Source organism: Lagenorhynchus albirostris, chromosome 11 (genome assembly GCF_949774975.1).
Source record: "Lagenorhynchus albirostris chromosome 11, mLagAlb1.1, whole genome shotgun sequence".
Taxonomy (NCBI): Eukaryota; Metazoa; Chordata; class Mammalia; order Artiodactyla; family Delphinidae; genus Lagenorhynchus; species Lagenorhynchus albirostris.
Window position 1 is genome coordinate 73640950 of NC_083105.1, and position 5438 is coordinate 73646387.

A 5438-nucleotide genomic window follows, 5' to 3' on the forward strand; every position below is an offset into this window, starting at 1 on the left:
CCCAAATCTCTTTAGTATCCTCCAGAAAAGAGAAACAGAGGGCACACTTCCTCACTCATTCTTTGAGACCAGAATTACCCCCATAACAAAACCAGAAAAAGACAAGAAAACTACAGTCCGATATATCTCATGGGTAGCTGCAAAAATCCTAACCAAAATTATAGCTCACTGCATCCAAAGATGTATAGAAAGAATGTACTCCATAACCAGCTAGGATTATCCCAGGTATTCAAAGCTGTCTAAACATTCAATAATCAGTGTAATCCATTGCATCAAAAGGCTAAAGAAGAAAATTTTGCAGCAGTATTACCTCAGACATGTTACCTTGCATTCTCGTGTCTCATTTTTCACATTTGTAAAGTATGGTTTATAATAGGACACACCTCAAACAAGGCAGGCCGTGAGGAGTAACTGCTGATTCCTTTTTCTCATTCATTTTAGGAGGAGACCACCAAGCACTAGTCTGAGTCTGCAGGGGAATCAGACATGGCTGTCATAGAGTTCAGGAAATGATGGTACAGAGATACAAATACAGGCCTGGAATACAGTAGGTAATTGCTAAGTGTTTGTTGAAGGAGTGACAAAATGAACACAATACTATGGGGACTCAGATGAGGGGCAGCTAACTCTTTCTGGTAGTTTCATGAAAGACTTGTTGGCAAAAGTGATTTTTGAGCAGGTCTTGAAGGATGCATAGGAAGCTATCCAAAGGAGGAGATGTATATACCAAATTTCATAGTCAAAGAGCAAGGGGAGTCCCAAGTGACAGCAAGCGAGGCAGTGAGGCCAGGAAGAGCTGTAATGCCCCTCCCTCCCTCCTTCCTTCCTTCCTTCCTTTAGGTTTATGGCTGGTATCGATTTAGGGCTTTATAGTTGTTGAGATTATCTGGTCTGGGAAACTTGCATTGTATCTGTTTTTGTAATATAATTTTCTTCCCATTGTGTAACATAGCAAGACTTCAGGTACTCAATCTAAACGTTTTGTCTTTGGGCTGAGCTGACATTCTGTTTTAGAAATACCACTCTAATATTTAGGTGTTATATAGTTATGAGTACTGTTTACTACTGTCTGCTCTCATTTGCCAGGTCTAAGTTCTACCAGTTGTTACATATTTAGAAAATCACAAGATAAAAATACTAATTTTGATGCAAAATTTTGGCCAAGTGTAGACAACAGTATCCATTTGATATGACTTAAAAATCTTCTGCTTTTACTTTTATTTTCTTTTGCCTTTATTTTGACTGTGTAAATATTTCCAAAATTTTGATATTTTTACAAAGAAAAAATACATGCATAGTTCCATCCATTTTGTAAGTAGACTTTTAATTTTGTGTTTATTTCTAAGACTTCTTCTTTGAACACCACCATTTTGTCATTGAACCATCCAAACTATGTGAATTAAAAAAATTTTTGATTATATATTTATTAGTAAACTTTACTTTTTAGAACAGTTTTAGATTTACAGAAAAATTGTGAAGCTGGTACAGAAAGTTCCCAAATAGTTCATATTCAGTAGCCTCTATCAAAGCATCGTACATTAATATGGTACACTTGTCACAATTAATGAACCCAAATTGTTAATTATTAAATAATTATTAACAAGTTCCAAACTTTGTTCAGATTTGCTTAATTTTTACTTAATGTCTTTTCTCTCTTCCAGGATCTCACTGAGGATACCACATTACATTTAGTTGTAATGTCACCTTAGGCTCCTCTTAGCTGTGACAGATTATCATACTTTTATTGACTTTTGATGACCTTGAAAGTTTATTTTTTAATTTTTAAAAATTTTATTGAAGTGTAGTTGATTTACAATGTCATGTTAGTTTCAGGTATACAGAACAGTGATTCAGTTTATATATATATATATAAACTGAAGTTTATGTATATATATATATATATATACATATTTCAGATTCTTTGGCCATATAGGTTATTACAAAATATTGAGTATAGTTCCCTGTGCTATACACTAGGTCTTTGTTGGTTATCTATTTTATATATAAAATATATAACTATGTATATGTTAATCCCAACCTCCTAATTTATTCCTCTTCCTCACCTTTCCCCTTGGGTAACCATAAATTTGTTTTCTATGTCTATGGGTCTATTTCTTGTTTGTAAATAAGCTCAATTGTATCTTTGTTTTTCAGATTCCACATATAAGCAATATCATATGATAACTGTCTTTCTCTGTCTGGCTTACTTCACTAAGTATGATGATATTTAATCCATCCATGTTGCTACAAATGGTGTTATTTCATTCTTTTTATGGCTGAGTAATATTCCATTGTATATATACCATATCTTCTTTATTCATTCATCTGTCAGTGGACATTACATTGCTCCCATGTCTTGATTACTGTAAATAGTTCTACAATGAACATCGGGGTGCTTGTTTCTTTTTGAATTATAGTTTTCTCTGGATATATGCCCAGGAGTGGGATTGCAGGCTCATATGGTAACTCTATTTTTAGTTTTTTAAGAAACCTCCATACTGTTCTCCATAGTGGCTGTACCAATTTACATTCCAAACAAGAGCGTAGAATGGTTCCTTTTTCTCCATACCCTCTCCAGCATTTATTGTTTGTAGAATTTTGATGATGGCCATCCTGACTGGTGTGAGGTGATACCTCATTGTAGTTTTGATTTGCATTTCTCTGATAATTAGCAATGTTGAACACTTTTTCATGCACTTTTTGGCCATCTGTATGTCTTCTTTGGAGAAATTTTTATTTAGGTCTTCTGCCCATTTTTTGATTGGTTTTTTTTCTTTTTTGATATTGAGCTATGTGAGCTGTTTGTATATTTTGGAGACCTTGACAGATTTGAAAACTATTCAGGTATTTTGTAGAATGTTCCTAAATTGAGAGTTGACTGATGTTTTCTCATTAGACTGGAGTTTGGGATTTGGGGGAAGGAAAACTATAGAAGTAAAGTGACACTTTCATGTCATATCAAGGGTACATATTATGAACATGACTTAGCACTGTTGATGTTGACCTTGACCACCTGGCTGAGGTAGTGTTTGTCCAGTTTTTCCACTATAAAGTTTTTACTATTGAAAAACTTTTATTTTAACTGCCTCCTTTCCTTGCTTATCTGTAAACTGTCACTCCAATTACATTCTTACTTTTCAAAAATAACACATATAAAACATGGAGAATACAAATGTATCAAGAAAACTGAAATTACTAAAAACCTCCCCACAAACAATACATCAAAGTAGTCTCAATTTTTTTTCTGAACATAAACAGCTAAGATTAAGTTATCAGTTTTCTAGGGTGATTACTATCATAATAGTAGTCATGGGAAATTTCCCATATCTAATAGAATGTTTGGTTTAAAAATAATTAATCCATGTTGTGAAATCTAAGAAATTTGCTCCAAATGGAAAAAAAAGCTCATCTTTTTGCCCCCTTCAGCACATCTGCATTTTAGCAATAGTAATAGCTACCATGAATTTCAATGAATCTTACATACCAGGTATCATGTTAAGTACAATGAACATATTATCTTCTATAATACTCAGAGCCATCCTTTAATTATTTCTCTCATTTCACAAAGGAAACACCTGAGTTTTGTAGAGATAGAATACATTGTCTCATATCATAGTAAGTATGCAGCAGAAAACTGAGTCAAACAGAGCAAAAAACTCATTTCTTTACCACTCTTTTATATGACATCTTGCATTTTGGTCTTCTGTTCACCACTAGTACATTTAGAAACTACAACTGAACTGTATTGCTGATTATTTTAGTCATATAGAGTAGGTCGACATGATAGTGCCCTGAAATGTAGCAACTGTAGGTACAATTATTGTATGTGAACTTTACAGTTCAGAGATTATAGATATACTTTTATACATTGAATACTTAAAAACTTTTGTCAGGGTCACTGGCTAGCTCTAAAGGGGAAACCCAAATTAAAGGAAGTGTTAGATTATTTTCTGTCTCTATGCTAGAATGAAGTTCTGTGAGGGCAGGGAGTTTATTTTATTAAGAGATCTATTCCTAAATCCTAGAAAAGTTCCTGGCATGAAGATACAACGTTAAACATTGCCAAATATTTGTGGGGAAGTATAAACTTAATATAGAGTTATTTTTCAATGTAATGCTACCTATTTGTATAGACGAACAAATTTTTTGCTCCTATTTGTATAGATGAACAAAACCACAGCAACAAAATACTGCCTTCATAGACTCAAATTTCAGTAACTCATAATCATTCCTTCTCATTTTGCTGAGGATCCTTTCAATTTATTCATTTCTAGTGATATTTTAATGGAATTGGTTGATCTCAATAAAGTATAGACTTAATTATGTTGAGCTCTTAAGAATACAATGGCCACTTCATTTCATAGTTGTGAATATCTTCACAACAAAAAAGAGTATTTAACATATTTTAATCCTGGTTGGAATAAATTAAATGAAATGTGCAATACAAAATCATTTACAAAGCTCTTTTAGGAACTAAAATTTTGTTTCCATTTGGTTTTATTCAGCTAAGAAAGTTAATTTTCTGTTCTGAAGTGCTGTGTGAAACAGGTTATAAATAAACTGAATTTCATAAGCCAAATGAACCTGCAATTCTTGTCCAAGTTTAAATAAAAATGTGGTATATAATACACATGCAATTAAGATAGTGAAATCGTGCAGGGCATATATTATTGGCTCTATATCTAAATACATATATCATACAAAATTGCAATCCAGAGGTACAGTGTACTTATAGGCAGAATTATGTCTCCCCTAAATCCACACATTGATGTCCTAGCATCCAATGTGCCTGCATTTGGAACTAGGGACTTTACGGAGGTAATTAAAGTTAAATGAGATCATAAGGATGGGGGCCCTAATCCAATAAGACTGGTGTTCTTATTAGAAGAAGAGAAACCAAATAAAAGGTCATATGAAGACACAGAAGGCAGGAAGCCAAGGAGAGAGGTCTCAGGGAGAAGCCAAACTTGCCATCACCTTGACCTCTAGCCTCCAGAACTGTGAGAAAATACATTTCTGTTGTTTAAGTCATCCACTCTGTGGCATTTTGTTATGACATCCCTAGTTGCCTAATACCACTGCCTAAACCCTAAAGACACAAGGAAAAAATCCCCTAAGGAAAACTTGATAGTGCGTGTAGAAAGCTTTTTTCATATATTTAATAGTTTTAGGGTTTATGCGTGCATGTGTGTGTGTGCATGTGCTTGAAAATACAGCTCATGCAATATATACATTTATATGTATATACACACACATATACCCCAAGCAACTTAAAATCGGCAATATGTATGCTTTTTTTATTTTGTATATTTAAGAATGAATAGATATTACTTTATAGGTGTTATACAAATAAGCCAAAGATGTCCCCTGTTTACTGTGGCCCCCATGTTTTTACTTCATCACAGCAGTCTAGACTGTTAGCTCAAAAGCCTACTGGT